Here is a 12,324-nt window from a genome sequence, read left to right as displayed (position 1 = left end):
GGTCAAGTACATTTCGCAACCATTTACGCTTCGAGTGGGCTCATGAACTAATAGTTCTAAATAATTTTCCGAGAAAGCATTCAGTACAATTTCGGATGACGTTTTATGCCTACCGCCAGCTTTAAACGTATAATTTTTCCAACATATCGAGGGTAGGTATTCTCACAATATGAGTATTGTACCTCTTGAGAACCGCTTTCGTGATGTGTTTTTGCAACACATTGTCTTCAACAATTTGTCATGCTGTACCAGCTGCTCAGCGTGTAATGGCGTTAAACTGTTTGGTTGTCTTTGCAATTTCAGCATGGGTATCGTCACATAATACTTTCTTGTCGTCATGTAATGTTTTAATTTGACCCTGGATATCGTCACGCTAGGTTTTTAATTCAGTCTGGGTGTCATCCCGCAATGTCTGCACGTTCACTTGGACCTTGTCGATATCCGTTCTTAACTGCGTATAACCTATTACTAAATTTTTGATCACGTCTCAGGATTCTTTTGCCGCTTCCTCAATGTGACATAATTGTTCTTTGACCTCCATGTTTTGTTTCTTAATTTCACAAAGTTGTTTCGTTGTTTCTGCATTCTACTCGCTAATCTCTCTTTACCTCCGTATATTGTGTCATTATGGTACGTGTTAATTGCTGGAGTATTTCCAACAAATTAACGGGTCCTACAACCTCTTCTTCCAACGTGCTTCGTCCTACGTTCTCACTTTCGTGTCTTTCCTCGACTGACAACAGTGAACCATGTGGTGACTTATTACTGCTTGTATTGCCTGTACTCAGTTGTCAGGGGGTCTTATTACATGTACTATGGGTACGTGTTCAAGCCATACCCCATCTTCCTGCACCTCCACAATATGTTGATCTCCGCTTTTGGCCCCTTGTTGCATGTTATCGTCCTGCCATTGCTAATCTCTCTGATTCCCGTCTTTGCAGTCTTAACTGACGCGCCCTACTTTGCGTAATAATGCAATCACACATCCGTCACTTACCAGTTGGGACAGAACCAACTTATCAATGCTGTGTCAGCCACCTGTGCACGTGCAACAAAAACTTAAAGCTAACAATAGGACTACAACTATACTATGGGGATACTGAGTACGTCTCTCAGTAGGCAATGAACGTCATTGTCTCCCTACTGGCTTGTCAGTAGCCACTGATATTTACCACTGATTGATACAACACAAAAAAAATTATTACGAAACATTTTTAAGAGGATATTTTTCTGGCCCACTATTTACAAATGGTCGATCACCGTGTCAAGATATTTTACCATCCTGGCAGGGTCGCCATTATCTAACACGTGTGAGACTTGTTTTGATCTATCTTCCTACCACAGTTGCACAAGGATGCTCTGTGAGTATTTCAGGAATTTGTGTTGAAGCTACAGCCTGCAAGATAGGAAGACACCAGCTCACAATGCAGCAGCATTGACAGTGATGTAATCAGACAATGAAATCAATGTCAGTTCCTCTACACTTCCTGTAAAGGAAACATTATCACTAATACAAAATTAGTGTACATGTTCTGGTGAAACTATATCTCAGTAAAAACGAAAATCTTTATGTTTATGTTTACTCTAGGTATATCATGACATAGCAATCATAATTATAATACATACAGAATGGGAAAATATTGATATTGGGTGTTCACCACTATGAATCGAAATTCCTAATTATTCTAAGCTTCTTTAATAGTAACATCGTTGATGACCATGTCTAAGTTAGATAAAATACAAACAAATTAAATGGAAATAGGGCCAGAGATATCAATTAAGCTCAAATGCACACAGAAAATACCCAAAAATGAATGGGATCTGTACAGTGTATGTAAATATCACTGCAAATATAACTGCACAATTAAAACAGTTCAGTAACTTCACAGTATAAAGCACTCTGCAGTGGTTGATCACTTCTTTTTGCTAAATCGGATATATCGCGTTTCTCCTTCAATTAAGCCCGAAAATCATGAATATGTTTAACTACAGGGCATGGCTGAATGTACGGGAAAATAGGAGAGACGAGATGATTGCAGTTCTGAGTGGAAATTGAATATCATTTTTTGGTATGGTGCACGTATTTAGCTTTGGCTGGCGGCTGCTGTAGCTTCCGTCGGCGTACTGTGGGTCTGAGAATCTGTTCTGAATCCTACTCGACTGTATATCAGTCTGATACTGCTCCTACATCTTTGGTGAAGCCAAGACTCCTAGCTGTTCCCTAATTAAGTCAGTTGGCATGGAACACGCTATTTGGCTGGAATAGTGTGTATGTCATTGCCCTGAATTCGCTCACAAGCGTTAACTGTCAGTACTTGGTGCAATTCTTCATACTAGAAGACTTTGCAGTTTAACTCCTTAAGAGTTAAGACGAGCCTGTGAACAAGTGTTCACATAATGACTCTCGCAATCGTTTCAGCGTGGTGTGAGTCACCTTGCTCAAACACTCAAGAGAAGAGAGAATTTTTCTGTTTGTACTTTACCTATATCAAATCTCGCGGCCACGCTTTTTTTCTGGCCAATCAGAGCATTTGTACTTGTTATAACTCCACCCACAGAGTTCCTGTAGCCTATCAAAGGCGGCATTTCTTTCGTAGGGCAGAGTTTAACTTCTGCTACGTAATACTGACACAAACAGCTTTTCTCCTCATGGGGCTTAACACAGGTGGCCACAGTGAGTCACCAGTGTTTTGAGTTGGTTTTATCCGGACGTTTTTCTGCCATCTCCAGCCGTGTTCCTGCAGGAAGGCTTTCCGAAGGGTCATCGTCAAAAGCTAGATTTATTGGGTATCTTCCAGAGACAAAGCGGTTTCTGTCAGCGGTTTGTGCAGTGACTATGGCGTCACATTGTGTCCACTGGATCTCCCACTGTGAAGGTTTCAGGCGACCATGGCATGGGTGCTGCTGTCATAAAATTCTCCTTTGCTCAGAACTGTGTCATGCAGCTGGAGTTTGGGAAATTACTTTCACACAATGCTTAGTGTGAGTGTTAGTGGTTTATATTCATGAGATGTCGGCTTGTTTATTCGATTTTCATATTAATAAAATTCGTACATTTTCATATAACTATGTCGTGTGACATATCGATTTAACCGGAATTGTTTCAGGAATTCAATGGAAGGTGCATTATTTGTATGACACCTTACAAATGTGATTAGGCTGATGTAACTACTGACTGGCAATGAGAATGCAGTACGTGAAATTACAGCTGAGCTTTAAATAGTGATTGTTGAACAGTGCACTGGAGAGCTGCAGTTGCCAATAGAGTACAGATATGGAAGCAGTTCTTTTTAATTTGGTTATTGTGAGAGCGTACATCATTATTTCTTTAACACATTTATTTCAATTATTTAAGAACCTAACCTCAAAAAGTAAATCAAACTCTAAGACTTTCAGCTATTTCAAAGTAAATATTCCGCATTCTAGGAATACATGCAACACACAATGCAGTCAAGCTTTTTCACTTCTTCTCTTTTCTGAGAAACTTTATATGTGGCCATAGATCAGGCAGAGTGGATCTTATTGAGCAAATGAAACCATCTCTTGCAGCATAAAAGCCATGTTAGCCCAGTCAACAAAGACCGAAACATGGTGTTTGGGAGAAAGAATTCGGGTAGTCGCAAATTTTTATACTGTGGTAGTGAGGAGCTATGAATAACATGCTAAAAATCGTGACTGGCGTGATGTGAGCGCGACGGGGAGGAGGGGTGGGGGAGCTGTATGGTTCACTTTTTAGGTTTTTCTTGAATATCTCAAGAACTGCGGCTTCTAGAGAAAATGTTTACAAGTACAAAATTAAACTATATTAAATTTCCTACAAAAATGCTATATTTATTTTTTATCTAGGGCTAATAGTTTCCGTGCTGCAAGGGATGGAAAAACCGCAGATTATAGAAAACAGTGTTTTAATGGTATAAAATTGATGTTTATTGTTAAATAAAGTGAGTTAAGAACAAATACTAAACGAGTGTACCACAACTAAGTCTAATGAAACCATTTTAAGGAATAAACTATGTGTTGGGGGTGTAATAGGATGGAAAGAGGGGGTGGCCTTTCGAAGTGCAAGGTAAGGTATTTTACCGCATTGTGGTCATACACTTCCTTTCTTGATGGGTCTGCAAAATGAAGAGCGAGCAGGCAATTTCCCATTTTCGCTGCTACACTATGTCACCAAAAGCAAATTGGGGTATTACAGAAAGCTATACCAATCCTTCAGCAGCTCGCCTTATGAATCAATGCCGACGCAATCCGCAGAAAAACCCAGAGATCCACAAGGTGTGTTAACGCTACATTCAGTACAAATATGAAATACTTATAATACAAACGTAAGGAAAGTACATGGACAGACTCTACATAAATCTCAGCCCATTATCCTACACAGCTACAGGACAAATTAGAATTATAAAAAAAATGTTCAAATGTGTATGAAATCTTATGGGACTTAACTGCTAAGGTCATCATTCCCTAAGCTTACACACTACTTAACCTAAATTATCCTAACGACAAACACACACACCCATACCCGAGGTTAGAATTATATATTAATACCTTCAGCTGCTGACGGGCGTTGATATACGTCAATGGGGACAGGTGAAAATGTGTGCCCCGACCGGGACTCCAACCCGGGATCTCCTGCTTACATGGCAGACGCTCTATCCATCTGAGCCACCGAGGGCAAAGAGGATAGTGCGACTCGCACGCGTCCCGCGAGACCCACATTTTCACCTTATATGTCCACACATTACATTCGTAATGTCCCTACCCAACACACTCATTACTCGTGGAAGACATTCTTACCAAGTCCCGTAAGAGTTCGGGTAATATGTGTGCATCCGCACAGTAGAGGAGGGTCATGGCCGGTGCGCGAGATAGTCCATGCAGTCGCATTATCCTCTGTCCCCTCGGTGGCTCAAATGAATAGAGCGTCTGCTATGTAAGCAGCAGATCCTGGGTTCGAGTCCCGATCGGGGCACACGTATTCACATATCCTCGTTGATGTATATCAACTCCCGTCAGCAGCTGAAGGTATTAATATACAGGGTAAGTCACCTAACATTACCGCTGGATATATTTCGTAAACCACATCAAATACTGACGAATCGATTCCACAGACCGAACGTGAGGAGAGGGGCTAGTGTAACTGGTTAATACAAACCATAAAAAAATGCACGGAAGTATGTGTTTTTACACAAACCTACGTTTTTTTTTAAATGGAACCCCGTTAGTTTTGTTAGCACATCTGAACATATAAACAAATAGGTAATCAGTGCCGTTTGTTTCATTGTAAAATGTTAATTACATCTGGAGATATCGTAATCTAAAGTTGACGCTTGAGTACCACTCCTCCGCTGTTCGATCGTGTGTATCGGAGAGCACCGAATTACGTAGGGATCCAAAGGGAACGGTGATGGACCTTAAGCGCAGAAGAGACTGGAACAGCACATTACGTCCACATGCTAACACCTTTTTATTGGTGTTTTTCACTGACGCACATGTGCATTACCATGAGGGGTGAGGTACACGTTCGACGGGCGTTTCATAGGACGTGGAGGACGCATAAATTGGCCAGCCCGTTCTCCTGATCTTACACATCTGGACTTCTTTCTGTGGGGTACGTTAAAGGAGAATATGTACCGTGATGTGCCTACAACCCCAGAGGATATGAAACAACGTATTGTGGCAGCCTGCGGCGACATTACACCAGATGTAGTGCGGCGTGTACGACATTCATTACGCCAGAGATTGCAATTGTGTGCAGCAAATGATGGCCACCACATTGAACATCTATTGGCCTGACATGTCGGGACACACTCTATTCCACTCCGTAATTGAAAACGGAAACCACGTGTGTACGTTTACCTCACCCCTCATGGTAACGTACATGTGCGTCAGTGAAAAAGACCAATAAAAAGGTGTTAGCATGTGGACGTAATGTGCTAATCCAGTCTCTTCTGTACCTAAGGTCCATCACCGTTCCCTTTGGATCCCTACGTAATTCGGTGCTCTCCGATACACACGATCGAACAGCGGAGGAGTGGTACTGAAGCGTCAACTTTAGGTTACAATATCTCCGGATGTAATTAACATTTTACAATGCAACAAACGGCACTGATTACGTATTTGTTTATATGTTCAGATGTGCTAACATAAGTAACGGGGTTCCATTTAAAAAAAACGTAGGTTTGTGTTAAAAAACATACTTCCGTGCATTTTTTTAATGGTTTGTATTAACCAATTACACTAGCCCCTCTCCTCATGTTCGGTCTGTGGAATCGATTCGTCAGTATTTGATGTGGTTTACGAAATATATATAGCGGTAACGTTAGGTGACTCACCCTGTATAATTCTAATTTCGTTCTAGACGGCTGCAGGTCATCAATAGTGTCTGTTCTTTCGGATGTGTCCGAAAGAACAGACACCATATCCATATAAGCATACAGGACAAATTGGTTCTTTCTGCAAAGGCGACTTCCTGCTCAACGAGCGCCGCTCGCTGTTCAGTCTACAGTTTGACTATATCTTCCCATAATTTCGTGTCCAGTTCTCTTATGTAAGTAGAAGAAATAACTTTACTGAGCTCGTGTGCTTATACAGTGGAGCTTGTATGTAAAATACTGAACATTTCTGTAAATAATTAGTGAAAAGTGCCTAATTTGCAAGTGTGATGTTGTCATGACCTATGTAGTTAAGTTTTGTAGGGAAAGAGATTGGCTGCTGACGTCTGCCACTGACAGCACATTGTAAAGCCATGTAACCGTGTTATAGTTCTTGATGGTGAATTAATGAATGACCTGAAAGCCGCTGCACTTCTCTCACCATCAACTGTGTTAGTAGCAGACTGCATAAATCTCGTCCATTCAGAATTTTCTGGGACTTATAGAGTGGGCTGCAATGATTGGAGCCACTTACCATACATCCACAGTATCTCTTGCAAGATGGGTGTCAATATGTCTGATGGACTTTTTTAAATCTAGAACAGTAATCCGCTGTGACGCATTGCTTTACTTATGCTGAAATACTTGAAATTTCATAGCGCCTAGGTGACCTACTTCTGTTACAGAGGGAGACAATGTAGGCCTCCGGACGTCTTCAGATTTTGGAAGAGCTAAGGCAGGGAGATGCAATTGATATGCTCAGGCTGCTAGAAGTATTCCAGCCATTGGTAGTGGAGGTAATGAAATCGACATTGTCGAATACCTATTGACAACATGTTACAATTGGGGCAAGCTCTTTGTTGTGGTAGACAGCTGACAACTGCAAGTACTGAGCTTCATTACAAAACAGCTCTTTTAACAACTGCAAATAAATACTCAATAAACTGAAAATATCTCCACTATATAAATTTGATAGCAGTGCAGTTATTTGGTCTACTCATATGAGAGAACTGGACAGGAAACGCTGGGAATGTGTAGTCTATCTGTAAACAGAAAAGACAGCGGCACTCGTGATGGGGGAAGTTGCATTTCCCGGAAGAAGCTATATCTGCCGTACAGGACGGTTAAGAATCAATTTATCCTCTAGCAATGTAGAAGAGTATGCAGCGGTTTACGCAGATTATGTCCTTATGATTTTCCTGCGTTAGTATTATTACTAATCCATATCTGTATTCCATACAGTGGTAACACACTTTGTGCGAAATAAACACCCTCAGGCACGTCTACAGAAAGTATCGGCAGTGATTCATAAGGCGAGCTGCCGAACGGTCGGTATAACTTTGTGAAGTAGAGAGAATAAGTAACTGTCTAATCGCTTTTCAGTTTACAGGTCTAAGAAGGAGGGAAATACATGACCGAAATCTGGCGACCTACCTTTCCTCATGCTTCTATCCTCCACCCTGGCTTCCCACCATGGTACACCCCCAGAACAAAATTCTCCCTTGACACGGTTGTACTGTACTTACATGTGGTACAAACGTTAAATATTCGTTATAACTCACGTTATTTAACAATATACATTAATTTTATACCATGGAAACACCATTTGTAATGTTTTGCGATTTTTCCATCCCTTGTAACGTGCAATAACTAGTCCTAAAGTAAAAAATTTTGTGACCTTTTTTGTAGAAAATTTGATATAGTTTAATTTTTGTACTGGGAAACAGTTTCATTAGAAGCCACGGTTTTCGAGTTATTCAAGAAAAACATAAACAAGTTATCTTTAAATTCTCTCCTACCCCCTCCCCCCCTCCCTAACTCTGCCACCACAGCCACGCTCTCATCCCGTGGACCAGAATTATTAGTATGTTATTCATTACACTCTCCATTACAACTGTAAAACAGTTTGCGACGATACGCAATTTTTCCGCTAATTTTCCTTAGTTGATTGGACTACATGTAGTTACAAAAGTGTGATCGGAAAGATACGGGTCACCTCATACTCAGTCTATTAAGTGAAACGAACTGGAAGACTTGGAAACATGTTCCGTTATGTGTCTTCGCCAACAAAGCGTACAGCATAGTATGTTGTAAGGGAACAGTACCCTCAAATGTTTGAATGTAATATCGGGAACGTCAACAATGCGCAGTAGTGCTCGTAGCAAACAGAGTTAGTTGGTGTCTGACTGCGATGAGTCGGCCGCTGTAGTCGAGCGGTTCTAGGCGCTTCAGTCCGGAACCACGCGGTTGCTACCGTCGCAGGTTCGAATCCTGCCTCGAGGATGGATGAGTGTGATGTCCTTAGGTTAGTTAGGTTGACGTAGTTCTAAGTCTAGGGGACCTCAGATGTTAAGTCCCCTAGTGCTCAGAGCCATCTGAACCATCGGCCATCTGACTGCGATGAGCCACAGGCGGCCACGTAGCAAGACAGTTCTTGTTTTAAGTTAACAGCACACAGTATCGCTAAATAGTGCGTACTTTGAAAGGTTTGTATGTTGGAAAGCTATTTAGTATTCACAAAACATAATGTTTAAAATGAATGACGGGAAATAATTTCTTATTTGAAGGAACTTATTCATCATAGTCAGTGCCTGATGGTCAACAAAGCTCAACACTATAATCAGCAGGAGAAATTTTGTAGTATCATCTTAGTTTTTAACGAACGTCACATCGTACGCAGAGAATATCAGTAGTTACAGTCATATTCCTTACAATGTGAGCGAGCTCGAACTGCATAGAATGATCGGTCTCTGGGAGATGGAACTGTCATACAATCACATTTCGACTTGTTAGGTGCATGTTTCTACCACTGCAATGCACGTCTGGAAACAGTTCATAGGGGAATTTCGCTTGCCGCGAAGAGCGACTTCTGGTCAACGTAATATCACCGCGGCACGAGATGCCCCGCTAGTTTCAAATTGCTTTGCCTTCCTGTTACGTTCCCGGTGGATTGGAAAGGCAGTGAATTTCATACCGTATGCTTTGCCACAAGTGCGATGAAGCCATATCATTATCAAAGAATTGGAAGTCAATTCAGCACTGCTGTCCTGTGCAATTTCGTGGTCGAGATTGTGGATGTTTATCATTGCCTTTTCAGATATTTTATGATGTGTCACATCCATTTCTGAGTTGTACAGATGAACGGTGATTGCTTTCCCATTGTAGATCTTTATAGGTGTTGTAACAAGTGAATATAGAATGAAAGGGAAGATGGCAGTAACATTCCGTATGACACATTGTAGTAATGCTTGTTATTTAATCAAGGATCTTGTCGTACATTACATGATCATCGATTTCTTCCTGCTACCAGCCAAATACTCGTATTGGCGATGAAAATGGTTCCCACAAGTACTATGATAACCAGTTACTCCCGGATGGAACGATAAAACGGTAGCGTGAGTCAGCGATCTCTGCTTCTGACGCGGGTACCCGCATAACTAGACAACGGTAATCTCTGATACACACTGTGTGGGTCGTAGATCAAATACCCATTACACTACGTTTTATCAAAAAAACGATGGTACCTCGCGTGAGTAGTCTTTAAAGTCATACTTATCATGTATTTCGACTATTATTGGACGTATTAAAAGTTGGCTTGAGAACGCTGCATACTCTTCCCTTTAGGAGCTTTCGGACGCAGTAAAAAAGTGTACTGAAACAATTTGGAAATATAGTTGTTGCTCGAACGTTGCAAGTAAAGAATTTACACGCAAGGGAGGCACTGCATATTATTTGCTCCTTTTTTATTCTAGTGGAAAAGGTCCACCCAATTAAAATTTTATGAATAATAACAATCTGCAGCTCAGGCTGACGTTGTTTAGATTAAAATATCTTATGATTTTATTATCAGTGAAACGGCTCAGCTTCGGCTGTGAAGCCAATTTCAGCTGAGATTGAAAGACATTCCAGTCGTAACATAAATAAAATACGTGCAGGACTTAAACGATTATTTGTTTAGTGTTGAGAATAAAAAATAGAAACGCGGACTAACATAGTATAAATTGACAAAGAGATATTGGGCTATAATGTCACCGATCGTCTGCTCATATATTGTTAAAAAAACAGTGAGTTGCCTAATATATAATAAAATCAACACCAGTGGATTCCTAATTTGATAGGCTTGCAATCGTCCGACGAGGCAACATGTTTCCAGTTACCAACAGTCCAATGTCGCTGTTGACGGGCCCAGAGAAGGTGTAAATCTTTGCGTCGATGGTCCAGCATTGAAATCTCCAGCAATTTGCAGAAGGATCGGAAATCTGTCACCTTGAGCGATTCTCTTCAGTCGTCGTTCCTCCCGTTCTTGCAGGATCTTTTTCTGGCCGCAGCGATGTCGGAGATTTGATGTTTTACCGGATTCCTGATATTCACGATACGCTCGTGAAATGGTCGTACGGGAAAATCCCCACTTCATCACTACCTCGAAGATGCTGTGTCCCATCTCTCGTGCGCAGACTGTAACGACACGTTAAAACTCACTTAAATCTTGATAACCGATCTAGCAACTGCGCCAGACTTGTTGTCTTATACAGGCGTTGCCGAACGTAGCACCGTACTCTGCCTTTTTACATATCTCTGTATTTGAATACCTATGCCTATACCAGTTTCTTTGGCGCTTCAGTGTATATAACAACATACAAGGTTCAAATGGCTCTGAGCACTATGGGACTTAACATCTGAGGTCATCAGTCCCCTAGAACTTAGAACTACTTAAACTTAACTAACCTAAGGACATCACACACATCCATGCCCGAGGCAGGATTCGAACCTGCATCCGTAGCAGCAGCGCGGTTCCGAACTGAAGCGCCTAGAACCGCTCGGCCACACCCTCCGGCCAACATACAAGGTGACAATCACTGAACTACATGAAAAAAAGGTAATTTAATTACAAACTGAGGCGTGCACTCAATTTATTCAACATGTAAACGTCCCTAGAGGTATTCGGAGCCGAGCGGTCTAAGACACTGCAGTCATGGACTGTGCGGCTGGCTCCGGCGGAGGTTCGAGTCCTCCCTCGGGCATGGGTGTGTGTGTTTGTCCTTAGGACAATTTAGATTAAGTCGTGTGTAAGCTTAGGGACTGATGACCTCAGCAGTTAAGTCCCATAAGATTACACATACATCTGAACATCAGATATTCGGATTTAGATTATTACGTGTTCGATATGCCTGCCATCATTGGCGATGATGTGACACAGACGAATAGCGAAATTCTGCATGACCCGCTGACGTGTCGGAAAACGATGAAGTTGATGTCCTCCTGAATAGCTGTTGGGGTTATTGCTGTTCACCTTCTCTTTAATATAGCCTCACAAAAAGGAGTCACTTGTGTTCAGATCCCAAGAATATGCCGGCCAACCGAGGCCCACGTCAGTGGCCTCTCTGTGCCCCAAAGCCAGAATGCAGTCCCCAAAGTGCTTATCCAGAACATCAAACACTCTCCTGCCTCGATGGGGTCGAGCTCTGTCTCGCATGAACCACAGCTTGCCGAAATCAGTGGGAAGCAAGAAGGTGTTTAAAACATCAATGTAGGCCTGTGTTGTGAAAGTGCCATGCAAAACAGCAAGGGGGCGCAAGTCCCCTCCATGAAAAACACGACCACACAATAACAACTTCGCCCCCGAATTTTACTGTTGGCACTACACAAGCTGCCACATGACGTTCACCGGGCATTCGCCACATCCACACTCTGCCGTCGGTTCGCCACATTGTGTACCGTGATTTGTCACTCCACTCAACGTTTTTCCACTGTTCAATCGTCCAATGTTTACGCTCCTTATACCAAGTGAGGCGTCGTTTGGCATTTACTGGCGTGATGTGTGGCTTATGAGCAGCCGCTCGACCATGAAATCCAATTTTTCTCACCTCCCGCCTAACTGTCATAGTACTTGCAGTGGATCCTGATGCAGTTTGTAATTCCTGTGTGATGGTCTGAATAGAAATCTGCCTAT

At 42.0% G+C, this 12,324-nt stretch overlaps 1 non-coding gene across 1 annotated transcript; it reads right to left on the bottom strand.

Moving 5' to 3' along the window:
* Window positions 1-4,601: 4,601 nt before the first annotated feature.
* On the bottom strand, window positions 4,602-4,676 carry Trnat-ugu (transfer RNA threonine (anticodon UGU)). Its single transcript has one exon. It is a non-coding gene; the product is annotated as a tRNA-Thr (tRNA).
* Between the last annotated feature and the right edge of the window lie 7,648 nt (window positions 4,677-12,324).

This window comes from Schistocerca cancellata, chromosome 4, assembly GCF_023864275.1.
Source record: "Schistocerca cancellata isolate TAMUIC-IGC-003103 chromosome 4, iqSchCanc2.1, whole genome shotgun sequence".
Lineage (NCBI taxonomy): Eukaryota > Metazoa > Arthropoda > Insecta > Orthoptera > Acrididae > Schistocerca > Schistocerca cancellata.
Note: the sequence above shows the minus strand (reverse complement) of the source record. Positions and strands in the feature narration are given on the sequence as shown.